This window comes from Stenella coeruleoalba (assembly GCF_951394435.1).
Source record: "Stenella coeruleoalba genome assembly, contig: scaffold_138, whole genome shotgun sequence".
NCBI lineage: Eukaryota > Metazoa > Chordata > Mammalia > Artiodactyla > Delphinidae > Stenella > Stenella coeruleoalba.
Genome location: NW_027646297.1, coordinates 144,827 through 172,060, shown reverse-complemented (window position 1 = coordinate 172,060; position 27,234 = coordinate 144,827). Strand labels below are relative to the sequence as shown.

Genomic DNA, 27,234 nt, shown 5'->3' with positions numbered 1-27,234 from the left:
CCCTTGCTTACAAGTCCTTTTCTCTGACTTTCCTCAAGACATTTTTCAGTGATGGATATTTTCAACTCTGCAGTTTTGTGAATTTTACTGCCCCTGAGTTCCATTGTTCAACTCGTGTTTATGGGAACTGGCCACAAAGCAGCGGGATTTCCTCAAGCCCTATACTGTTTCCATGGGCAACCCTAGCCTTTGGTCAATTCGTCTTCCTGATTGGAAATTAGAGTGACATGTGCCTGTCTGAACACCTAGGACTTGTCTCTCATTGTTCCTCATCCTTCCGCTTCATCCTCTGGACAAATTCCAAACTGTACGCAACAGGATGTTGACAGTGCTGACATCTCCAAGTGGGGAGACTGTTAGTAAAGACGCTGGAGGGGTGAACCCGAGCACCAGGAGATGAGGAGATGAGATGCCTTTTCCAAACTCTTCCCGATCAGACGGTATACCATCCTCTGGGTGTGACAGACATGTTTTAGCAGTAGGAAGAGTCCCATTCATGTAAGGAGAACACCAGGGCTTTTTCAAAATCAGTGTCTCCCCGAAACCCAAACTGGGGAAGTTTTTAAGCTACGGCTACACATATGTTCATTAAGGGCCTTGGGAAGTAGGCAGAGTCCAAACTTTAGATGATTGAAGTCTTCAGGGTCAGAAGCACTCACCACCAGCTTCCCTTAGGCTACACTTTAACTGTCATTGATAGATGATGTCAATAAAAATATCTATTCTTTTTCAGATTATTTCCCCTTATAGGTTATTGCAAAATGTTGAGTGTAGTTCCCTGTGCTATACAGTAGTTCCTTGTTGATGATCTATTTTATACATAGCAGTGTGTATGTGTTCATTCCAAACTGTTAATTTATCCCTCCTCCCACCTTTCCCCTTTGGTAATAATAAATTATAAGATTTTATACTTCTCAGAAATGGGGGAGCTGAAAGAGAGGTATCATTTTCAATGGAAAAGCATTTAAAACAAGATTGAAGGTTTAACCAAGATTATTAGCTGTACATCCTTGGAAAGAAATCACTTCGTTTCTCTAATATTGACCTGACAATTAAGACAAACCTTTTCACTGAACTTGCTTATAAAAAGTGATGGAAATATCAAATGGAAGTGTTAAAAACATCTTATTTTACCCGAGCCTTATACACTGTTCTATGTTAACTACAGTTTGGCTCACACATCTGTTCATTGAGGTTACAATAGTCTCAATTTCTGTTACTGATCCTCCAGAGTGGACCCCAACAAGTGTCCCCCTGCCCAGTGTCATTGGGGCCAACAGATCGAGACTGAGTTTTGTTCACAAGCAAAGGAAACTTTATATTTTGATCAGAGAATGGAGAGGTGAGAGCATGCACTACCCCGTGGGCTGTGGGCTGGGCTGCTGTGTAGAGATCCTGTCAGAGTCAGTGGGAGGGAGGGAGGCGGCGGAGCTCTCGAGGGCCGGGTTGGCTGTAGCTCAGGCTCTATATCGTGGAGTCTGCACTGGGCCCCAGGAGCTGAGGTGTCGACCCAGCCATTCTGCACTAGGAAATCTGGTCTGAAGTGCCAGGTGTGGAACCTCTGCATGCGGGACCCTAGGAGCACGTGAAATTAGACAAAGCACAAAGGATAAAAAAGGTTAGACTTGACTTTATTGCCCAGATTCTATTTTTATCTCCCAGGGATTTTTAATGGGCTTTGCTGGGGACAAACCCCTCCTCTGCCTTTTGTCCCGTTCCTCATTCTTGGAGTGCTGAGGGTGCAGACCCTTCTTCTGTAACTGCTGAGTGCTGAGTTGGGAGCCCTCATACCCTGGGGCGAGGGTCAGAGCTTCTCCCCAGCAGCCTCCCGGTGACGTTGATTGTCCCCAGGACCCCTGCCTCCCTGCTCGTCCACCTGAGCACCAGCATTGGAAGTGTTATAGATTCTAATGACCTTTAAGGGTCCAGGAAAGAGATGTGCAGAGACGCTGTGGGGGCCGGTTTCACCCCGCCCCACATTTGTTCGGCCACCTTAGGCTGACCGTCTCTGCCAGCCTAGATGCTCTGACCAGTAGTCTGCGCTTTCTTCAGTTAGGCCCCTGAATTAACGTACAAACAGCACCAGGTGTCAGAGCCCTGCCCGCTCAACTCCCAGACAGTCCAGGGTCAGTGGTGATCAAGGACCATGATGGCTACTGAGTCAACAGCCTTTTGAAGTAAACAGGAGTCCAGCCGGTCTTATTGGCCACCATCATCACGGTGTCTGTAGGCTTTTCTATGGTGACAGTGTGGTATACTGTTCCCCCGCCAAGATTATTAGCTCCCCTCTGGGTGCAGTAAGTCCTGCAAGCAGTAGTCTACTCTTTTGGGACACACTCTTGTTGTTTTATGAGAGAAACTCCAGGTCAAGTGATGTTCACATGAGTCGTCATGGTGCCCTGTTGCCCCCGGTTATCTCTCTGGATGTTGGAGTTGGAGGGCCTCCTCACTCGAGGTCGGTGTGCCCACGGAGCGAACCCTGCAACTTCAGGGCATGGTTGGTGGTTAGGATCACCACGTGGGGTCCTTTTCCCTTAGGAGGGAGGTGGCCTTTTGGGCTGCTGATTTCCAGGTTTTTAGATACCGCCAGTATCTTGGCCAGATGTGGCAGTGGGCCAAGCCCCTTAGTGACCGTAGTTTATCCTACCTGGATGGCATTCTTGCATTGTTCCATTTCAAGTGGTCCCAGTTTTTGCACTAATTCTCCAATGGCGATTCACCTTTCACCGGGAATGTAAAGGTCAAAGGGTTTAGCTAAATTGGGAGTTCCAGGGCAAGGGTCTGAATTGACTGCTCTTTCCATTCTTGAAAGGCCACTTCTGGATTCTATTCAAAAGGATCATCATCTTTTCCTTTCAGTGTTTCATATAGAGGCCCAGCTAGTAGACTGTAGCTAGGGATCCAGAAGCAGCAAACCCTGGCCTCCCCAGGAACCCCTAAGCTGTCTTCTAGTTTTAGAAAGGGGTAAGGCTGAAAATGGTTTCTTCCCTTTCCTGGGATGGGCTTCTCTGACCTTCTGTGAGAATGAAGCCCAGGCAGGTCACCGCAGTCTGTGATATTTGAGCTTTTTCTTGGACAACTTCTATCCTTTATTGGCTTGGTAGTTCAGAGGCCTCCTTAGTAGGGCTGGTGATCAGAATGTCGTCTGCATATTGAAGGAGGGTTTCCTTTTCCAGAGGTAGAACTTTTAGGTCTTTAGCTAAGCTTTCCCCAAAGATGGTGTGGGAATTTTTGCACCCTTGGGGCCAGACGGCCCGGAAGTATTGTTTTAGTTGTATGTTGAGTCCTGCCACTCACAAGCCAAAATTTCTTGTGACTCTGGGACTAATGGAATACAAAAGAAGGCATCATTGAAGACTAATACAGAATACCATGTCCTGGTGGTTGGTAGAATGACCAGCAGGGTGTAGGAATTAGGAGCAACTGGAGGTATATCCTCGGTGGCTTCACTGACTGTCCTGACATCCTTTACCAGGTCCCCAGCAGCCCATGGGGCTCTCGTGGTCAGACCAATCCCAGAATATGGAGCTCACCTGGGCAGGTACCCCACCCCCACCCCAGCCCACGGGGCTCTCGTGGTCAGGCCCCTCCCAGGATACAGAGCTACCCTTGCAGGTACCGTGGCAGGGCTGGGCACACAGGAACCGTGCACATAGCCCTCATTGCAGAGCACCCCCAGCTCACCTGTCGCTCAGAGCTGACACAGAGCACCTCAGAGCAGGACTTGAACTAACAAACAGCAGCTGCGACAGGTCTGTGACCCTGGGCATCACTCCGTGAGGCCTCCCTCCACCTGGTCTTCCAGAGACTTCCACTGCACCCGGGGCACCAGGCCTCTGTCTCCAACCACCACCCACCCCTCCTCTGCCTGACTCCTGGGTTCCTCTCATTAGGAGAGGGTTTTCTTGAAGTTGTCTCCCACTCATGGGCCAGATAAAATGATTAGAAAACAAGCCAAAGCTGCAGCCCCTTGTCTATCCTGACTCTCAGGAGCCCACACCTGTTCCTTGGACCTGGCCGGTTCAGCAAGTTCCATTTTCTGCAACTGTGAGCCCCTGAGGGGTGATGATTGGCTGAGCTGGGCAGCCTTACCGTGCCGGCCAGCCCTCCCCAGGTGTGCCTGGGTTGAGATCAATATAAATACCACTCCAGGCAGCAAGAGCCCCTGCAGCCGTGCCTGACGCCATTTTCTCTGCCCTGTCAGCAGTCTCGGGGCTGGGCTGGTGGGAGGGAGTGAGAGGCCACGGCTTTGTGGGTGGCCCAGTGTGAGTGGGGCTCTGCTGGACTTTCTGCAGCAGTTGCCAGGCTGCCACCTGCTAAAGAAGAGGATGTGTCACCCATACCTGCTGCTGGAATTTCTCCCTGGGCAGAGGTGAGGAAGGAAAAAAGCAGTGGGGGCAGGGACAGGACGGGTATCTCAGGCAGGGAAATGGAAATCTTCCAGAAGAGCACCCAGGGCCAGGACCATCCTGGCTGGCCTGCAGGCACCAAGTCGGCCGGCATGCTGTCACTCGTGTGGCTCTATGGCCCTTCCTCTAGGCTTTCAAGTCCTTGTATATATTCAGGTGTTTTACCTGGGACGGGTGGGAATAGTTCAGCAGCAACTGGCCTGGGGCTCAGCTCACGTTTACTCACAGATGCCTCGGCACGGTGCCCCAGCTTTGCAATGAGGACGATTGTTGCGTGGGGGCTGCTGGCTGAATGGGAGACGATTCCCCACCACTGACCAACTTCAGAATTGTTTACAACTGGAGCAAGTGCCCTGATACGGTTTTCCTCTGTGGAACTGGTGGGTTCTGTGTTTTTTTTCTCTTTTTCGTTTTTGGTTCAAGGTAGATTTTATTCCTCTTTTTTGTATTTACAGATATAAGCATGGAAATAATTTATTCATATAAATACATGTATGTGCAGGGAATAATTGTTTTTTCTGTTTTATTTTTTAAATTTTACTTCTTTTTAATTTTGAATTTTATTTTATATTTTTATACAGCAGGTTCTTATTGGTTATCTATTTTATACATATAAATGTATACATGCCAATCCCAGTCTCTCAACTCCTCCCACCACCACCCCCCCAACAGCTTTCCCCCCTTGTTGTCCATACGTTTGTTGTCTACATCTGTTGCTCTATTTATGCCTTGCAAAATGGTTAATCTGTACAGTTTTTCTAGGTTCCACATATATGCATGAATATACAAGATTTGTTTTTCTCTTTCTGACTTACTTCACTCTGTATGACAGTCTCTAGATCCATCGACGTCTCTACAAATGACCCAATTTCATTCCTTTTCATGGCTGAGTAATATTCCATTTTATATATGTACCACAGCTTTATGCATTCGTCTGTCTGTGGGCATTTAGGTTGCTTCCATTACCTCGATATTGTAAATAGTGATGCATTGAACATTGCGGTGAATGACTCTTTTTGATTTATGGTTTTGTCTGGGTATATGTCCAGTACTGGGATTGCTGTATCATATGGTAATTCTATTGTTAGTTTCTTAAGAAATTCCATATTGTTCTCCATAATGACTGTATCAATTTATATTCCCAACAATAGTGGAAGAGGGTTCCTTTTCTCCACACCCTTTCCAGCATTTTTGTTTGTAGATTTTCAATGATGCCTATTCTACCAGGTGTGAGGTGATACCTCATTGTTGAATCCATTTCGTTGAGCAAGGGGTAGCTCTTGTCTATTACATATTTGGCTTATGGAACGGTATCTGTGCTAATTTCAAACTCTGCTTTTATGCAGCACCCCAACTCACCTTCCCCCTTAAGCAGGCATAAGTTGGTTTTCTAAACTTGAGACCCTGTTCTGTTTTGTAATTCAGTTCATGTGTAGCCAAGTTCACATTCCGTGTATTAGTGATACCTTATGATGTTTCTTTTTCTGTGTGACTTATTTCACTTAGAATCATCGTGCCTCAATCCACTCATTATGCTGGTACGGGCCTGGTGACATAGATTTCATTGCTGAGTGGTATTCTGTTGTACAGAAGTACCGCAACTTCTTTATCCATTATTTGCTCTCTGGGATATTTAACTTGTGCCGTAGAAGAGATTCCTGTAAAAAGAGCCGTCCCAAATTTTGGGGTTGCTGTGTCTTTTTGATTTTAATTTCCCTAAGCTATAGGACCATAAGTGGAAGTGCCCTAGGCTCTGTTGCTTTGTTTTTTAGATGTTTCAGGAAACACCATACACTTCACCCGAGTGTCTGTTGGCAATTTACCTCCCGCCCATCAGCATAACAAGGCTCCCAGTTCTCAATGGCCTGTTGCCTTTCTGGATTTTACACTTTTTTCAGATGGCCCTTTTGACCGGGGGGAAGTGAGACTTCATTGTAGTGCAGATTTCCTTTGCAAGCTTGCTTGGTTGGCCACAAAGGGCGTATGCGTTTTTTCCTGAATATATTCAGGAAAAAACGCATACGCCCTTTTTGGCCAAGTGCATCATTGTGGACGTTCTGCCTCTTTTCCTATGCTTTCAATGCAATTCCAGTCTACCTCCTGAAATCGGTTTCCTGCAATTCTGCCCCGCTTTCAAGTCCTCTTGGCAGCCTTACTTCAGTCTATTTTCGGACGATAGCTGTCATTTATAACTCTGCAGGTTTGTGAATTACAGTGCCACTGAGCTCCTTTCTTCAACTCGCTTTCTTTTGAGCTGGCCGCAACACCGCAGGATGGCTTCAGGCCCTAATCTGGTTCCGGTACGGCACACTGAGCCTTTGGTTATTTCCTCTTCCTGGTGGGAAATGAGAGTTAAATTTGTCCGTCCAGACACCTCCAGCTAGCCTCTAATTGGTTCTCGCTATTCCTGTTCATCTTCCACAGAAATTGCAAACTGTGCCAAACAGGAGGTTAAAGGCACTGACTCTCCAATTGGGGAGAGTGTTAGTAAAGAGTCTGGAATGTTGCACGCGAGTACCAGGGGAGGAAAACTGAGACATATTTGAACACGTCTCCCGTTCACATGGTTGATCATACTTGGGTTCCACATGCATGTTTTAGCTGAAGGAAGAATACCTTAAACCTGGAGAGTTAAGACCCGTGGAATGGGTACCGTGCAATATGACTTCAAAGGGTCTTCATTTGCTCGCCGAATCTCTCCAATCCTATCACTGCTGCGTTAATGACCCTTGTACACACGCTTGATTCTCTTTTGGAGACATAGCAATCCATAGGTTTTAAGATACTTACTAGTCTGGTATATTCTTAGGCGTTTAATATGGGGTGTGGAGTCCATTTCGTTGAGCAAGGAGTAGCTCTTGTCTATTCCATATTTGGCTTAAGGAACTTTATCTGTGCTCATTTCAGTCTCTGGTTTTATGCAGCACCCCAACTCACCTTTCCACTTAAGCAAGCATAAGTTGGTTTTCTAAATTTGAGACCCTGTTCTGTTTTGTAATTCAGTTCCTCTATAGCCAAGTTTAAATTCCATGTATTAGTGATATTTTTTGATGTTTCTTTTTCTGTGTGACTTATTTCAGTTAGAATCACCATACCCGAATACACTCATTATGCTGCTACGGGCCTGGTGACATAGATTTCATTGCTGAGTGATATTGCTTTGTACATGAGTACCACAACTTCTTTATCCATTTTTCACTTTCTGTGATATTGAACTTGTACGGTAAACGAGGTTCTTGTAAACAGAGGCGTCCCAAACTTTGGGGTGGCTGTGTCTTTTTGATTTTAATTTCCCTAAGCTATAGGACCATAAGTGGAAGTGCACTAGGCTCTGTTGCTTTGTTTTTTAGATGTTTCAGGAAACACCATACACTTCTCCGGAGTGGCTGTTGGCAATTTACATCCCGCCCATCAGCATAACAAGGCTCCCAGTTCTCCATGTCCTGTCCTGCCTTTCTGGATTTTACACTTTTTTCAGATGGCCCTTTTGACCGGGGGGAAGTGAGACTTCATTGTAGTGCAGATTTCCTTTGCAAGCTTGCTTGGTTGGCCAAAAAGGGCGTATGCGTTTTTTCCTGAATATATTCAGGAAAAAACGCATACGCCCTTTTTGGCCAAGTGCATCACTGTGGACGTTCTGCCTCTTTTCCTATGCTTGAAATGCAATTCCAGTCTACCTCCTGAAATCGGTTTCCTGCAATTCTGCCCCGCTTTCAAGTCCTCTTGGCAGCCTTACTTCAGTCTATTTTTGGACGATAGCTGTCATTTATAACTCTTCGGTTTGTGAATTACAGTGCCCCTGAGCTCCTTTCTTCAACTCGCTTTCTTGTGAGCTGGCCGCAACACCGCAGGATGTCTTCAGACCCTAATGTGGTTCCGGTATGGCACGCTGAGCCTTTGGTTAATTCCTCTTCCTGGTGGGAAATGAGAGTTAAATTTGCCCATCCAGACACCTCCAGCTAGTCTTTCAATGGTTCTCGCTATTCCTGTTCATCTTCCACAGAAATTGCAAACTGGGCCAAACAGGAGGTTAAAGGTGCTGACTCTCCAAGTGGGGAGAGTGTTAGTAAAGCGTCTGGAATGTTGCACCCGAGTACCAGCCTACGAAAACTGAGACATATTTGAACACGTTTCCCGATCACATGGTTGATCATACTCTAGGTTCCACATGCATGTTTTAGCTGAAGGAAGAATACCTTAAACCTGGGTAGTTGAAACCCGTGGAATGGGTACCATGCAATATGACTTCAAAGGGTCTTCATTTGCTCACGAACCTCTCCAATCCTATCACTGCTGCGTTTATGCCGCTGTGCACATGCTTGATTCTCTTTCGGAGACATAGCAATCCATAGGTTTTAAGATACTTACTAGTCAGGTACATTCTTAGGCGTTTAATATGGGTTGTTGAGTCCATTTCGTTGAGCAAGGAGTAGCTCTTGTCTATTCCATATTTGGCTTAAGGAACTTTATCTGTGCTCATTTCAATCTCTGGTTTTATGCAGCACCCCAACTCACCTTTACCCTTAAGCAAGCATAAGTTGGTTTTCTAAATTTGAGAACCTGTTCTGTTCTGTAATTCAGTTCCTGTGTAGCCAAGTTTCCATTCCGTGTATTACTGATATCTTATGATGTTTCTTTTTCTGTGTGACTTATTTCAGTTAGAATCATCATACCTGAATCCACTCATTGTGCTGCTAAGGGCCTGATGACACAGATTTCATTGCTGAGTGATATTGCTTTGTAAGTAAATACCACAACTTCTTTATCCATTTTTCACTTTCTGCGATGTTGAACTTGTACTGTAAAGAGGTTCTTGTAAACAGAGCCGTTCCAAACTTTGGGGTGGCTGTGTCTTTTTGATTTTAATTTCCCTAAGCTATAGGACCATAAGTGGAAGTGCCCTAGGTTCTGTTGCTTTGTTTTTTAGATGTTTCAGGAAACACCATACACTTCTCCCAAGTGTCTGTTGGCAATTTACATCCCGCCCATCAGCATAACAAGGCTGCCAGTTCTCCATGGCCTGTCCTGCCTTTCTGGATTTTACACTTTTTTCAGATGGCCCTTTTGACCGGGGGGAAGTGAGACTTCATTGTAGTGCAGATTTCCTTTGCAAGCTTGCTTGGTTGGCCAAAAAGGGCGTATGCGTTTTTTCCTGAATATATTCAGGAAAAAACGCATATGCCCTTTTTGGCCAAGTGCATCATTGTGGACGTTCTGCCTCTTTTCCTATGCTTTCAATGCAATTCCAGTCTACCTCCTGAAATCGGTTTCCTGCAATTCTGCTCCGCTTTCAAGTCCTCTTGGCTGCCTTACTTCAGTATATTTTTGGACGATAGCTGTCATTTATAACTCTGCAGGTTTGTGAATTACAGTGCCCCTGAGCTCCTTTCTTCAACTTGCTTTATTTTGAGCTGGCCGCAACACCGCAGGATGGCTTCAGGCCCTAATCTGGTTCCGGTACGGCACTCTGAGCCTTTGGTTATTTCCTCTTCCTGGTGGGAAATGAGAGTTAAATTTGCCCGTCCAGACACCTCCAGCTAGCCTCTCATTGGTTCTCGCTATTCCTGTTCATCTTCCGCAGAAATTGCAAACTGTGCCAAACAGGAGGTTAAAGGCGCTGACTCTCCAAGTGGGGAGAGTGTTAGTAAAGCGTCTGGAATGTTGCACCCGAGTACCAGGGGAGGAAAACTAAGACATATTTGAACATGTCTCCCGATCACATGGTTGATCATACTCTAAGTTACACATGCATGTTTTAGCTGAGGAATAATACCTAAAATCTGGGTAGTTGAAACCCGTGTAATGGGTACCATGCAATATGACTTCAAAGGGTCTTCATTTGCTCAACGAACCTCTCCAATCCTATCACTGCTGCGTTTATGCCCCTGTACACATGCTTGATTCTCCTTCGGAGACATAGCAATCCATAGGTTTTAAGATACTTACTAGTCAGGTACATTCTTAGGCATTTAATATGCGGTGTTGAGTCCGTTTCGTTGAGCAAGGAGTAGCTCTTGTCTATTCCATATTTGGCTTAAGGAACTTTATCTGTGCTCATTTCAATCTCTGGTTTTATGCAGCACCCCAACTCACCTTTCCCCTTAAGCAAGCATAAGTTGGTTTTCTAAATTTGAGACCCTGTTCTGTTCTGTAATTCAGTTCCTGTGTAGCCAAGTTTCCATTCCGTGTATTACTGATATCTTATGATGTTTCTTTTTCTGTGTGACTTATTTCAGTTAGAATCATCATACCTGAATCCACTCATTGTGCTGCTAAGGGCCTGATGACATAGATTTCATTGCTGAGTGATATTGCTTTGTAAGTGAATACCACAACTTCTTTATCCATTTTTCACTTTCTGCGATGTTGAACTTGTACTGTAAACGAGGTTCTTGTAAACAGAGCCGTTCCAAACTTTGGGGTGGCTGTGTCTTTTTGATTTTAATTTCCCTAAGCTATAGGTCCATAAGTGGAAGTGCCCTAGGCTCTGTTGCTTTGTTTTTTAGATGTTTCAGGAAACACCATACACTTCTCCCAAGTGTCTGTTGGCAATTTACCTCCCGCCCATCAGCATAACAAGGCTCCCAGTTTTCAATGGCCTGTTGCCTTTCTGGATTTTACACTTTTTTCAGATGGCCCTTTTGACCGGGGGGAAGTGAGACTTCATTGTAGTGCAGATTTCCTTTGAAAGCTTGCTTGGTTGGCCAAAAAGGGCGTATGCGTTTTTTCCTGAATATATTCAGGAAAAAACGCATACGCCCTTTTTGGCCAAGTGCATCATTGTGGACGTTCTGCCTCTTTTCCTATGCTTTCAATGCAATTCCAGTCTACCTCCTGAAATTGGTTTCCTGCAATTCTGCCCCGCTTTCAAGTCCTCTTGGCAGCCTTACTTCAGTCTATTTTTGGACGATAGCTGTCATTTATAACTCTGCTGGTTTGTCAATTGCAGTGCCCCTGAGCTCCTTTCTTCAACTCGCTTTCTTGTGAACTGGCAGCAACACCGCAGGATGGCTTCAGGCCCTAATCTGGTTCCGGCCCGGCATGCTGAACCTTTGGTTAATTCCTCTTCCTGGTGGGAAATGAGAGTTAAATTTGTCCGTCCAGACACCTCCAGCTAGCCTCTCATTGGTTCTCGCTATTCCTGTTCATCTTCCGCAGAAATTGCAAACTGGGCCAAACAGGAGGTTAAAGGCGCTGACTTTCCAAGTGGGCAGAGTGTTAGTAAAGCGTCTGGAATGTTGCACCCGAGTACCAGGGGAGGAAAACTGAGACATATTTGAACACGTCTCCCATTCTCATGGTTGATCATACTTGGGTTCCACATGCATGTTTTAGCTGAAGGAAGAATACCTAAAACCTGGGTAGTTGAAACCCGTGGAATGGGTACCATGCAATATGACTTCAAAGGGTCTTCATTTGCTCACCGAACCTCTCCAATCCTATCACTGCTGCGTTTATGCCCCTGTACACATGCTTGATTCTCTTTCGGAGACATAGCAATCCATAGGTTTTAAGATACTTACTAGTCAGGTACATTCTTAGGCGTTTAATATGGGGTGTTGAGTCCATTTCGTTGAGCAAGGAGTAGCTCTTGTCTATTCCATATTTGGCTTAAGGAACTTTATCTGTGCTCATTTCAATCTCTAGTTTTATGCAGCACCCCAACTCACCTTTCCCCTTAAGCAAGCATAAGTTGGTTTTCTAAATTTGAGACCCTGTTCTGTTCTGTAATTCAGTTCCTGTGTAGCCAAGTTTACATTTCGTGTATTACTGATATCTTATGATGTTTCTTTTTCTGTGTGACTTATTTCAGTTAGAATCATCATACCTGAATCCACTCATTGTGCTGTTAAGGACCTGATGACACAGATTTCATTGCTGAGTGATATTGCTTTGTAAGTAAATACCACAACTTTTTTATCCATTTTTCACTTTCTGCGATGTTGAACTTGTACTGTAAACGAGGTTCTTGTAAACAGAGCCGTTCGAAACTTTGGGGTGGCTGTGTCTTTTTGATTTTAAATTCCCTAAGCTATAGGACCATAAGTGGAAGTGCCCTAGGCTCTGTTGCTTTGTTTTTTAGATATTTCTGGAAACACCATACAGTTCTCCTGAGTGTTTGTTGGCAATTTACATCCCGCCCATCAGCATAACAAGGCTCCCAGTTCTCCATGGCCTGTCCTGCCTTTCTGGATTTTACCCTTTTTTCAGATGACCCTTTTGACCGGGGGGAAGTGAGACTTCATTGTAGTGCAGATTTCCTTTGCAAGCTTGCTTGGTTGGCCAAAAAGTGCGTATGCCTTTTTTCCTGAATATATTCAGGAAAAAACGCATACGCCCTTTTTGGCCAAGTGCATCATTGTGGACGTTCTGCCTCTTTTCCTATGCTTTCGATGCAATTCCAGTCTACCTCCTGAAATCGGTTTCCTGCAATTCTGCCCCGCTTTCAAGTCCTCTTGGCAGCCTTACTTCAGTCTGTTTTTGGACGATAGCTGTCATTTATAACTCTGCAGGTTTGTGAATTACAGTGCCCCTGAGCTCCTTTCTTCAACTCGCTTTCTTGTGACCTGGCCGCAACACCGCAGGATGGCTTCAGGCCCTAATCTGGTTCCGGTACGGCACGCTGAGCCTTTGGTTATTTCCTCTTCCTGGTGGGAAATGAGAGTTAAATTTGCCCGTCCAGACACCTCCAGCTAGCCTCTCATTGGTTCTCGCTATTCCTGTTCATCTTCCGCAGAAATTGCAAACTGGACCAAACAGGAGGTTAAAGGGACTGACTCTCCAAGTCGGGAGAGTGTTAGTAAAGCGTCTGGAATGTGCACCCGAGTACCAGGGTACGAAAACTGAGACATATTTGAACACGTCTCCCAATCACATGGTTGATCATACTCTAGGTTCCACATGCATGTTTTAGCTGAAGGAAGAATACCTTAAACCTGGGTATTTGAAACCCGTGGAATGGGTACCATGCAATATGACTTCAAAGGGTCTTCATTTGCTCACCGAACCTCTCCAATCCTATCACTGCTGCGTTCATGTCCCTGTACACACGCTTGATTCTCTTTTGGAGACATAGCAATCCATAGGTTTTAAGATACTTACTAGTCAGGTACATTCTTAGGCGTTTAATATGGGGTTTTGAGTCCATTTCGTTGAGCAAGGAGTAGCTCTTGTCTATTCCATATTTGGCTTAAGGAACTTTATCTGTGCTCATTTCAATCTCTGGTTTTATGCAGCACCCCAACTCACCTTTACCCTTACGCAAGCATAAGTTGGTTTTCTAAATTTGAGACCCTGTTCTGTTCTGTAATTCAGTTCCTGTGTAGCCAAGTTTACATTCCGTGTATTACTGATATCTTATGATGTTTCTTTTTCTGTGTGACTTATTTCAGTTAGAATCATCATACCTGAATCCACTCATTGTGCTGCTAAGGGCCTGATGGCACAGATTTCATTGCTGAGTAATATTGCTTTGTAAGTAAATACCACAACTTCTTTATCCATTTTTCACTTTCTGCGATGTTGAACTTGTACGGTAAACGAGGTTCTTCTAAACGGAGGCGTCCCAAACTTTGGGGTGGCTGTGTCTTTTTGATTTTAATTTCCCTAAGCTATAGGACCATAAGTGGAAGTGCCCTAGGCTCTGATGCTTTGTTTTTTAGATGTTTCAGGAAACACCATACACTTCTCCTGAGTGTCTGTTGGCAATTTACATCCCGCCCATCAGCATAACAAGGCTCCCAGTTCTCCATGGCCTGTCCTGCCTTTCTGGAGTTTACACTTTTTTCAGATGGCCCTTTTGACCGGGGGGAAGTGAGACTTCATTGTAGTGCAGATTTCCTTTGCAAGTTTGCTTGGTTGGCCAAAAAGGGCGTATGCGTTTTTTCCTGAATATATTCAGGAAAAAACGCATATGCCCTTTTTGGCCAAGTGCATCATTGTGGACGTTCTGCCTCTTTTCCTATGCTTTCAATGCAATTCCAGTCTACCTCCTGAAATCGGTTTCCTGCAATTCTGCCCCACTTTCAAGTCCTCTTGGCAGCCTTACTTCAGTCTATTTTTGGACGATAGCTGTCATTTATAACTCTGCAGGTTTGTGAATTACAGTGCCCCTGAGCTCCTTTCTTCAACTCGCTTTCTTGTGACCTGGCCGCAACACCGCAGGATGTCTTCAGGCCCTAATCTGGTTCCGGCACGGCACGCTGAGCCTTTGGTTAATTCCTCTTCCTGGTGGGAAATGAGAGTTAAATTTGCCCGTCCAGACACCTCCAGCTAGTCTCTCATTGGTTCTCGCTATTCCTGTTCATCTTCCACAGAAATTGCAAACTGGGCCAAACAGGAGGTTAAAGGGACTGACTCTCCAAGTGGGGAGAGTGTTAGTAAAGCGTCTGGAATTTTGCACCCGAGTACCAGGGTACGAAAACTGAGACATATTTGAACACGTCTCCCGATCACATGGTTGATCATACTCTAGGTTCCACATGCATGTTTTAGCTGAAGGAAGAATACCTTACACCTGGGTAGTTGAAACCCGTGGAATAGGTACCATGCAATATGACTTCAAAGGGTCTTCATTTGCTCACGAACCCCTCCAATCCTATCACTGCTGCGTTTATGCCCCTGTACACACGCTTGATTCTCTTTTGGAGACATAGCAATCCATAGGTTTTAAGATACTTACTAGTCAGGTACATTCTTAGGCGTTTAATATGGGGTTTTGAGTCCATTTCGTTGAGCAAGGAGTAGCTCTTGTCTATTCCATATTTGGCTTAAGGAACTTTATCTGTGCTCATTTCAATCTCTGGTTTTATGCAGCACCCCAACTCACCTTTCCCCTTAAGCAAGCATAAGTTGGTTTTCTAAATTTGAGACCCTGTTCTGTTTTGGAATGCAGTTCTTGTGTAGCCAAGTTTACATTCCGTGTATTAGTGATATCTTATGATGTTTCTTTTTCTGTGTGACTTATTTCAGTTAGAATTATCGTACCTTAATCCACTCATTATGCTGCTATGGGCCTGATGACATAGATTTCATTGCTGAGTGATACTGCATTGTACGTAAGTACCACAAGTTCTTTATCCATTTTTCACTTTCTGCGATGTTGAACTTGTACTGTAAACGAGGTTCTTGTAAACAGAGCCGTTCCAAACTTTGGGGTGGCTGTGTCTTTTTGATTTTAATTTCCCTAAGCTATAGGACCATAAGTGGAAGTGCCCTAGGCTCTGTTGCTTTGTTTTTTAGATGTTTCAGGAAACACCATACACTTCTCCCAAGTGTCTGTTGGCAATTTACATCCCGCCCATCAGCATAACAAGGCTCCCAGTTCTCCATGGCCTGTCCTGCCTTTCTGGATTTTACACTTTTTTCAGATGGCCCTTTTGACCGGGGGGAAGTGAGACTTCATTGTAGTGCAGATTTCCTTCGCAAGCTTGCTTGGTTGGCCAAAAAGGGCGTATGCGTTTTTTCCTGAATATATTCAGGAAAAAACGCATACGCCCTTTTTGGCCAAGTGCATCATTGTGGACGTTCTGCCTCTTTTCCTATGCTTTCAATACAATTCCAGTCTACCTCCTGAAATCGGTTTCCTGCAATTCTGCCCCGCTTTCAAGTCCTCTTGGCAGCCTTACTTCAGTCTATTTTTGGACGATAGCTGTCATTTATAATGCTGCAGGTTTGTGAATTACAGTGCCCCTGAGCTCCTTTCTTCAACTCGCTTTCTTGTGAGCTGGCCGCAACACCGCAGGATGTCTTCAGGCCCTAATCTGGTTCTGGCACGGCACGCTGAGCCTTTGGTTAATTCCTCTTCCTGGTGGGAAATGAGAGTTATATTTGCCCATCCAGACACCTCCAGCTAGTCTTTCATTGGTTCTCGCTATTCCTGTTCATCTTCCACATAAATTGCAAACTGGGCCAAACAGGAAGTTAAAGGGACTGACTCTCCAAGTGGGGAGAGTGTTAGTAAAGCGTCTGGAATGTTGCACCCGAGTACCAGGGTACGAAAACTGAGACATATTTGAACACGTCTCCCGATCACATGGTTGATCATACTCTAGGTTCCACATGCATGTTTTAGATGAAGGAAGAATACCTTAAACCTGGGTAGTTGAAACCCGTGGAATGGGTACCATGCAATATGACTTCAAAGGGTCTTCATTTGCTCACGAACCTCTCCAATCCTATCACTGCTGCGTTTATGCCCCTGTACACATGCTTGATTCTCTTTCGGAGACATAGCAATCCATAGGTTTTAAGATACTTACTAGTCAGGTGCATTCTTAGGCGTTTAATATGGGGTTTTGTGTCCATTTCGTTGAGCAAGGAGTAGCTCTTGTCTATTCCATATTTGGCTTAAGGAACTTTATCTGTGCTCATTTCAATCTCTGGTTTTATGCAGCACCCCAACTCACCTTTCACCTTAAGCAAGCATAAGTTGGTTTTCTAAATTTGAGACCCTGTTCTGTTTTGGAATGCAGTTCCTGTGTAGCCAAGTTTACATTCCGTGTATTAGTGATATCTTATGATGTTTCTTTTTCTGTGTGACTTATTTCAGTTAGAATCATCGTACCTGAATCCACTCATTATGCTGCTACGGGCCTGATGACATAGATTTCATTGCTGAGTGATACTGCATTGTACGTAAGTACCACAACTTCTTTATCCATTTTTCACTTTCTGTGATGTTGAACTTGTACTGTAAACGAGGTTCTTGTAAACAGAGCCGTTCCAAACTTTGGGGTGGCTGTGTCTTTTTGATTTTAATTTCCCTAAGCTATAGGACCATAAGTGGAAGTGCCCTAGGTTCTGTTGCTTTGTTTTTTAGATGTTTCAGGAAACACCATACACTTCTCCCAAGTGGTTGTTGGCAATTTACATCCCGCCCATCAGCATAACAAGGCTCCCAGTTCTCCATGGCCTGTCCTGCCTTTCTGGATTTTACACTTTTATCAGATGGCCCTTTTGACCGGGGGGAAGTGAGACTTCATTGTAGTGCAGATTTCCTTTGCAAGCTTGCTTGGTTGGCCGAAAAGAGCGTATGCGTTTTTTCCTGAATATATTCAGGAAAAAACGCATACGCCCTTTTTGGCCAAGTGCGTCATTGTGGACGTTCTGCCTCTTTTCCTATGCTTTCAATGCAATTCCAGTCTACCTCCTGAAATCGGTTTCCTGCAATTCTGCCCCGCTTTCAAGTCCTCTTGGCAGCCTTACTTCAGTATATTTTTGGACCATAGCTGTCATTTATAACTCTGCAGGTTTGTGAATTACAGTGCCCCTGAGCTCCTTTCTTCAACTCGCTTTCTTTTGAGCTGGCCGCAACACCGCAGGATGGCTTCAGGCCCTAATCTGGTTCCGGTACGGCACGCTGAGCCTTTGGTTATTTCCTCTTCCTGGTGGGAAATGAGAGTTAAATTTGCCCGTCCAGACATCTCCAGCTAGCCTCTCATTGGTTCTCGCTATTCCTGTTCATCTTCCGCAGAAATTGGAAACTGTGCCAAACAGGAGGTTAAAGGCGCTGACTCTCCAAGTGGGGAGAGTGTTAGTAAAGCGTCTGGAATGTTGCACCCGAGTACCAGGGGAGGAAAACTGAGACATATTTGAACACGTCTCCCGTTCACATGGTTGATCATACTCTGGGTTCCACATGCATGTTTTAGCTGAAGGAAGAATACCTTAAACCTGGAGAGTTGAGACCCGTGTAATGGGTACCATGCAATATGACTTCAAAGGGTCTTCATTTGCTCACCGAACCTCTCCAATCCTATCACTGATGCGTTTATGCCCCTGTACACACGCTTGATTCTCTTTTGGAGACATAGCAATCCATAGGTTTTAAGATACTTACTAGTCAGGTACATTCTTAGGCGTTTAATATGGGGTTTTGAGTCCATTTCGTTGAGCAAGGAGTAGCTCTTGTCTATTCCATATTTGGCTTATGGAACTTTATCTGTGCTCATTTCAATCTCTGGTTTTATGCAGCACCCCAACTCACCTTTCCCCTTAAGCAAGCATAAGTTGGTTTTCTAAATTTGAGACCCTGTTCTGTTTTGGAATGCAGTTCTTGTGTAGCCAAGTTTACATTCCGTGTATTAGTGATATCTTATGATGTTTCTTTTTCTGTGTGACTTATTTCAGTTAGAATTATCGTACCTTAATCCAGTCATTATGCTGCTACGGGCCTGATGACATAGATTTCATTGCTGAGTGATACTGCATTGTACGTAAGTACCACAAGTTCTTTATCCATTTTTCACTTTCTGCGATGTTGAACTTGTACTGTAAACGAGGTTCTTGTAAACAGAGCCGTTCCAAACTTTGGGGTGGCTGTGTCTTTTTGATTTTAATTTCCCTAAGCTATAGGACCATAAGTGGAAGTGCCCTAGGCTCTGTTGCTTTGTTTTTTAGATGTTTCAGGAAACACCATACACTTCTCCCGAGTGGTTGTTGGCAATTTACATCCCGCCCATCAGCATAACAAGGCTCCCAGTTCTCCATGGCCTGTCCTGCCTTTCTGGATTTTACACTTTTTTCAGATGGCCCTTTTGACCGGGGGGAAGTGAGACTTCATTGTAGTGCAGATTTCCTTTGCAAGCTTGCTTGGTTGGCCGAAAAGGGCGTATGCGTTTTTTCCTGAATATATTCAGGAAAAAACGCATACGCCCTTTTCGGCCAAGTGCATCATTGTGGACGTTCTGCCTCTTTTCCTATGCTTTCAATGCAATTCCAGTCTACCTCCTGAAATCGGTTTCCTGCAATTCTGCCCCGCTTTCAAGTCCTCTTGGCAGCCTTACTTCAGTCTATTTTTGGACGATAGCTGTCATTTATAACTCTGCAGGTTTGTGAATTACAGTGCCCCTGAGCTCCTTTCTTCAACTCGCTTTCTTGTGACCTGGCCGCAACACCGCAGGATGTCTTCAGGCCCTAATCTGGTTCTGGCACGGCACGCTGAGCCTTTGGTTAATTCCTCTTCCTGGTGGGAAATGAGAGTTATATTTGCCCATCCAGACACCTCCAGCTAGTCTTTCATTGGTTCTCGCTATTCCTGTTCCTCTTCCACATAAATTGCAAACTGGGCCAAACAGGAAGTTAAAGGGACTGACTCTCCAAGTGGGGAGAGTGTTAGTAAAGCGTCTGGAATGTTGCACCCGAGTACCAGGGTACGAAAACTGAGACATATTTGAACACGTCTCCCGATCACATGGTTGATCATACTCTAGGTTCCACATGCATGTTTTAGATGAAGGAAGAATACCTTAAACCTGGGTAGTTGAAACCCGTGGAATGGGTACCATGCAATATGACTTCAAAGGGTCTTCATTTGCTCACGAACCTCTCCAATCCTATCACTGCTGCGTTTATGCCCCTGTACACATGCTTGATTCTCTTTCGGAGACATAGCAATCCATAGGTTTTAAGATACTTACTAGTCAGGTGCATTCTTAGGCGTTTAATATGGGGTTTTGTGTCCATTTCGTTGAGCAAGGAGTAGCTCTTGTCTATTCCATATGTGGCTTAAGGAACTTTATCTGTGCTCATTTCAATCTCTGGTTTTATGCAGCACCCCAACTCACCTTTCACCTTAAGCAAGCATAAGTTGGTTTTCTAAATTTGAGACCCTGTTCTGTTTTGGAATGCAGTTCCTGTGTAGCCAAGTTTACATTCCGTGTATTAGTGATATCTTATGATGTTTCTTTTTCTGTGTGACTTATTTCAGTTAGAATCATCATACCTGAATCCACTCATTATGCTGCTACGGGCCTGATGACATAGATTTCATTGCTGAGTGATACTGCATTGTACGTAAGTACCACAACTTCTTTATCCATTTTTCACTTTCTGCGATGTTGAACTTGTACTGTAAACGAGGTGCTTGTAAACAGAGCCGTTCCAAACTTTGGGGTGGCTGTGTCTTTTTGATTTTAATTTCCCTAAGCTATAGGACCATAAGTGGAAGTGCCCTAGGCTCTGTTGCTTTGTTTTTTAGATGTTTCAGGAAACACCATACACTTCTCCCAAGTGTCTGTTGGCAATTTACATCCCGCCCATCAGCATAACAAGGCTCCCAGTTCTCCATGGCCTGTCCTGCCTTTCTGGATTTTACACTTTTTTCAGATGGCCCTTTTGACCGGGGGGAAGTGAGACTTCATTGTAGTGCAGATTTCCTTCGCAAGCTTGCTTGGTTGGCCAAAAAGGGCGTATACGTTTTTTCCTGAATATATTCAGGAAAAAACGCATACGCCCTTTTTGGCCAAGTGCATCATTGTGGACGTTCTGCCTCTTTTCCTATGCTTTCAATACAATTCCAGTCTACCTCCTGAAATCGGTTTCCTGCAATTCTGCCCCGCTTTCAAGTCCTCTTGGCAGCCTTACTTCAGTCTATTTTTGGACGATAGCTGTCATTTATAACGCTGCAGGTTTGTGAATTACAGTGCCCCTGAGCTCCTTTCTTCAACTCGCTTTCTTGTGAGCTGGCCGCAACACCGCAGGATGTCTTCAGGCCCTAATCTGGTTCTGGCACGGCACGCTGAGCCTTTGGTTAATTCCTCTTCCTGGTGGGAAATGAGAGTTATATTTGCCCATCCAGACACCTCCAGCTAGTCTTTCATTGGTTCTCGCTATTCCTGTTCATCTTCCACATAAATTGCAAACTGGGCCAAACAGGAAGTTAAAGGGACTGACTCTCCAAGTGGGGAGAGTGTTAGTAAAGCGTCTGGAATGTTGCACCCGAGTACCAGGGTACGAAAACTGAGACATATTTGAACACGTCTCCCGATCACATGGTTGATCATACTCTAGGTTCCACATGCATGTTTTAGATGAAGGAAGAATACCTTAAACCTGGAGAGTTTAAACCCGTGGAATGGGTACCATGCAATATGACTTCAAAGGGTCTTCATTTGCTCACGAACCTCTCCAATCCTATCACTGCTGCGTTTATGCCCCTGTACACATGCTTGATTCTCTTTCGGAGACATAGCAATCCATAGGTTTTAAGATACTTACTAGTCAGGTGCATTCTTAGGCGTTTAATATGGGGTTTTGTGTCCATTTCGTTGAGCAAGGAGTAGCTCTTGTCTATTCCATATTTGGCTTAAGGAACTTTATCTGTGCTCATTTCAATCTCTGGTTTTATGCAGCACCCCAACTCACCTTTCACCTTAAGCAAGCATAAGTTGGTTTTCTAAATTTGAGACCCTGTTCTGTGTTGGAATGCAGTTCCTGTGTAGCCAAGTTTACATTCCGTGTATTAGTGATATCTTATGATGTTTCTTTTTCTGTGTGACTTATTTCAGTTAGAATCATCATACCTGAATCCACTCATTGTGCTGCTAAGGGCCTGATGACACAGATTTCATTGCTGAGTGATATTGCTTTTTAAGTAAATACCACAACTTCTTTATCCATTTTTCACTTTCTGCGATGTTGAACTTGTACTGTAAATGAGGTTCTTGTAAAGAGAGCCGTTCCAAACTTTGGGGTGGCTGTGTCTTTTTGATTTTAAATTCCCTAAGCTATAGGACCATAAGTGGAAGTGCCCTAAGCTCTGTTGCTTTGTTTTTTAGATGTTTCAGGAAACACCATACACTTCTCCCGAGTGGTTGTTGACAATTTACATCCCGCCCATCAGCATAACAAGGCTCCCAGTTCTCCATGGCCTGTCCTGCCTTTCTGGATTTTACACTTTTTTCAGATGGCCCTTTTGACCGGGGGGAAGTGAGACTTCATTGTAGTGCAGATTTCCTTTGCAAGCTTGCTTGGTTGGCCAAAAAGGGCGTATGCGTTTTTTCCTGAATATATTCAGGAAAAAACGCATACGCCCTTTTTGGCCAAGTGCATCATTGTGGACGTTCTGCCTCTTTTCCTATGCTTTCAATGCAATTCCAGTCTACCTCCTGAAATCGGTTTCCTGCAATTCTGCCCCGCTTTCAAGTCCTCTTGGCAGCCTTACTTCAGTCTATTTTTGGACGATAGCTGTCATTTATAACTCTGCAGGTTTGTGAATTACAGTGCCCCTGAGCTCCTTTCTTCAACTCGCTTTCTTGTGACCTGGCCGCAACACCGCAGGATGGCTTCAGGCCCTAATCTGTTTCCGGCACGGATCGCTGAGCCTTTGGTTAATTCCTCTTCCTGGTGGGAAATGAGAGTTAAATTTGCCCGTCCAGACACCTCCAGCTAGCCTCTCATTGGTTCTCGCTATTCCTGTTCATCTTCCGCAGAAATTGCAAACTGGGCCAAACAGGAGGTTAAAGGCGCTGACTCTCCATGTGGGGAGAGTGTTAGTAAAGCGTCTGGAATGTTGCACCCGAGTACCAGGGGAGGAAAACTGAGACATATTTGAACACGTCTCCCGTTCACATGGTTGATAATACTTGGGTTCCACATGCATGTTTTAGCTGAATGAAGAATACCTAAAACCTGGGTAGTTGAAACCTGTGGAATGGGTACCATGCAATATGACTTCAAAGGGTCTTCATTTGCTCACCGAACCTCTCCAATCCTATCACTGCTGCGTTTATGCCCCTGTACACATGCTTGATTCTCTTTCGGAGACATAGCAATCCATAGGTTTTAAGATACTTACTAGTCAGGTACATTCTTAGGCGTTTAATATGCGGTGTTGAGTCCATTTCGTTGAGCAAGGAGTAGCTCTTGTCTATTCCATATTTGGCTTAAGGAACTTTATCTGTGCTCATTTCAATCTCTGGTTTTATGCAGCACCCCAACTCACCTTTCCCCTTAAGCAAGCATAAGTTGGTTTTCGAAATTTGAGACCCTGTTCTGTTCTGTAATTCAGTTCCTGTGTAGCCAAGTTTACATTCCGTGTATTACTGATATCTTATGATGTTTCTTTTTCTGTGTGACTTATTTCAGTTAGAATCATCATACCTGAATCCACTGATTGTGCTGCTAAGGGCCTGATGACACAGATTTCATTGCTGAGTGATATTGCTTTTTAAGTAAATACCACAACTTCTTTATCCATTTTTCACTTTCTGCGATGTTGAACTTGTACTGTAAACGAGGTTCTTGTAAACAGAGCTGTTCCAAACTTTGGGGTGGCTGTGTCTTTTTGATTTTAAATTCCCTAAGCTATAGGACCATAAGTGGAAGTGCCCTAGGCTCTGTTGCTTTGTTTTTTAGATGTTTCAGGAAACACCATACACTTCTCCCGAGTGGTTGTTGGCAATTTACATCCCGCCCATCAGCATAACAAGGCTCCCAGTTCTCCATGGCCTGTCCTGCCTTTCTGGATTTTACACTTTTTTCAGATGGCCCTTTTGACCGGGGGGAAGTGAGACTTCATTGTAGTGCAGATTTCCTTTGCAAGCTTGCTTGGATGGCCAAAAAGGGCGTATGCGTTTTTTCCTGAATATATTCAGGAAAAAACGCATACGCCCTTTTTGGCCAAGTGCATCATTGTGGACGTTCTGCCTCTTTTCCTATGCTTTCAATGCAATTCCAGTCTACCTCCTGAAATCGGTTTCCTGCAATTCTGCCCCGTTTTCAAGTCCTCTTGGCAGCCTTACTTCAGTCTATTTTTGGACGATAGCTGTCATTTATAACTCTGCAGGTTTGTGAATTACAGTGCCCCTGAGCTCCTTTCTTCAACTCGCTTTCTTGTGAGCTGGCCGCAACACCGCATGATGGCTTCAGGCCCTAATCTGGTTCCGGCACGGAACGCTGAGCCTTTGGTTAATTCCTCTTCCTGGTGGGAAATGAGAGTTGAATTTGCCCGTCCAGACACCTCCAGCTAGCCTCTCATTGGTTCTCGCTATTCCTGTTCATCTTTCGCAGAAATTGCAAACTGGGCCAAACAGGAGGTTAAAGGGACTGACTCTCCAAGTGGGGAGAGTGTTAGTAAAGCGTCTGGAATGTTGCACCCGAGTACCAGGGGAGGTAAACTGAGACATATTTGAACACGTCTCCCGTTCACATGGTTGATCATACTCTGGGTTCCACATGCATGTTTTAGCTGAAGGAAGAATACCTTAAACCTGGAGAGTTGAGACCCGTGTAATGGGTACCATGCAATATGACTTCAAAGGGTCTTCATTTGCTCACCGAACCTCTCCAATCCTATCACTGCTGCGTTTATGCCCCTGTACACACGCTTGATTCTCTTTTGGAGACATAGCAATCCATAGGTTTTAAGATACTTACTAGTCAGGTACATTCTTAGGCGTTTAATATGGGGTTTTGAGTCCATTTCGTTGAGCAAGTAGTAGCTCTTGTCTATTCCATATTTGGCTTAAGGAACTTTATCTGTGCTCATTTCAATCTCTGGTTTTATGCAGCACCCCAACTCACTTTTCCCCTTAAGCAAGCATAAGTTGGTTTTCTAAATTTGAGACCCTGTTCTGTTTTGGAATGCAGTTCCTGTGTAGCCAAGTTTACATTCCATGTATTAGTGATATCTTATGATGTTTCTTTTTCTGTGTGACTTATTTCAGTTAGAATCATCATACCTGAATCCACTCATTGTGCTGCTAAGGGCCTGATGACACAGATTTCATTGCTGAGTGATATTGCTTTGTAAGTAAATACCACAACTTCTTTATCCATTTTTCACTTTCTGCGATGTTGAACTTGTACTGTAAACGAGGTTCTTGTAAACAGAGCCGTTCCAAACTTTGGGGTGGCTGTGTCTTTTTCATTTTAATTTCCCTAAGCTATAGGACCATAAGTGGAAGTGCCCTAGGTTCTGTTGCTTTGTTTTTTAGATGTTTCAGGAAACACCATACACTTCTCCCGAGTGGTTGTTGGCAAATTACATCCCGCCCATCAGCATAACAAGACTCCCAGTTCTCAATGGCCTGTCCTGCCTTTCTGGAGTTTACACTTTTTTCAGATGGCCCTTTTGACCGGGGGGAAGTGAGACTTCATTGTAGTGCAGATTTCCTTTGCAAGCTTGCTTGGTTTGCCAAAAAGGGCGTATGCGTTTTTTCCTGAATATATTCAGGAAAAAACGCATACGCCCTTTTTGGCCAAGTGCATCATTGTGGACGTTCTGCCTCTTTTCCTATGCTTTCAATGCAATTCCAGTCTACCTCCTGAAATCGGTTTCCTGCAATTCTGCCCCGCTTTCAAGTCCTCTTGGCAGCCTTACTTCAGTCTATTTTTGGACGATAGCTGTCATTTATAACTCTGCAGGTTTGTGAATTACAGTGCCCCTGAGCTCCTTTCTTCAACTCGCTTTCTTGTGACCTGGCCGCAACACCGCAGGATGGCTTCAGGCCCTAATCTGGTTCCGGCACGGCACGCTGAGCCTTTGGTTAATTCCTCTTCCTGGTGGGAAATGAGAGTTAAATTTGCCCGTCCAGACTCCTACAGGTAATCTCTCATTGGTTCTCGCTATTCCTGTTCATCTTCCGCAGAAATTGCAAACTGGGCCAAACAGGAGGTTAAAGGGACTGACTCTCCAAGTCGGGAGAGTGTTAGTAAAGCGTCTGGAATGTTGCACCCGAGTACCAGGGGAGGAAAACTGAGACATATTTGAACACGTCTCCCGTTCACATGGTTGATCATACTCTGGGTTCCACATGCATGTTTTAGCTGAAGGAAGAATACCTTAAACCTGGAGAGTTAAGACCCGTGTAATGGGTACCATGCAATATGACTTCAAAGGGTCTTCATTTGCTCACCGAACCTCTCCAATCCTATCACTGCTGCGTTTATGCCCCTGTACACATGCTTGATTCTCTTTCGGAGACATAGCAATCCATAGGTTTTAAGATACTTACTAGTCAGGTACATTCTTAGGCGTTTAATATGCGGTGTTGAGTCCATTTCGTTGAGCAAGGAGTAGCTCTTGTCTATTCCATATTTGGCTTAAGGAACTTTATCTGTGCTCATTTCAATCTCTGGTTTTATGCAGCACCCCAACTCACCTTTCCCCTTAAGCAAGCATAAGTTGGTTTTCGAAATTTGAGACCCTGTTCTGTTCTGTAATTCAGTTCCTGTGTAGCCAAGTTTACATTCCGTGTATTACTGATATCTTATGATGTTTCTTTTTCTGTGTGACTTATTTCAGTTAGAATCATCATACCTGAATCCACTCATTGTGCTGCTAAGGGCCTGATGACACAGATTTCATTGCTGAGTGATATTGCTTTTTAAGTAAATACCACAACTTCTTTATCCATTTTTCACTTTCTGCGATGTTGAACTTGTACTGTAAACGAGGTTCTTGTAAACAGAGCTGTTCCAAACTTTGGGGTGGCTGTGTCTTTTTGATTTTAAATTCCCTAAGCTATAGGACCATAAGTGGAAGTGCCCTAGGCTCTGTTGCTTTGTTTTTTAGATGTTTCAGGAAACACCATACACTTCTCCCGAGTGGTTGTTGGCAATTTACATCCCGCCCATCAGCATAACAAGGCTCCCAGTTCTCCATGGCCTGTCCTGCCTTTCTGGATTTTACACTTTTTTCAGATGGCCCTTTTGACCGGGGGGAAGTGAGACTTCATTGTAGTGCAGATTTCCTTTGCAAGCTTGCTTGGATGGCCAAAAAGGGCGTATGCGTTTTTTCCTGAATATATTCAGGAAAAAACGCATACGCCCTTTTTGGCCAAGTGCATCATTGTGGACGTTCTGCCTCTTTTCCTATGCTTTCAATGCAATTCCAGTCTACCTCCTGAAATCGGTTTCCTGCAATTCTGCCCCGTTTTCAAGTCCTCTTGGCAGCCTTACTTCAGTCTATTTTTGGACGATAGCTGTCATTTATAACTCTGCAGGTTTGTGAATTACAGTGCCCCTGAGCTCCTTTCTTCAACTCGCTTTCTTGTGAGCTGGCCGCAACACCGCATGATGGCTTCAGGCCCTAATCTGGTTC

At 44.5% G+C, this 27,234-nt stretch overlaps 1 long non-coding RNA gene across 3 annotated transcripts in view; it reads left to right on the top strand.

The window, feature by feature from the left end:
- The window catches only part of LOC307181196, a 569,873-nt gene extending 543,352 nt beyond the window's left edge, over positions 1-26,521 (top strand). For all 3 annotated transcript variants that reach the window (XR_013826091.1, XR_013826092.1, XR_013826093.1), the window contains 2 exons: positions 21,698-21,783; positions 26,441-26,521. This is a non-coding gene — a long non-coding RNA (uncharacterized lncRNA). The remainder of the gene's footprint in view (positions 1-21,697; positions 21,784-26,440) is intronic.
- The last annotated feature ends 713 nt before the right edge of the window (positions 26,522-27,234 follow it).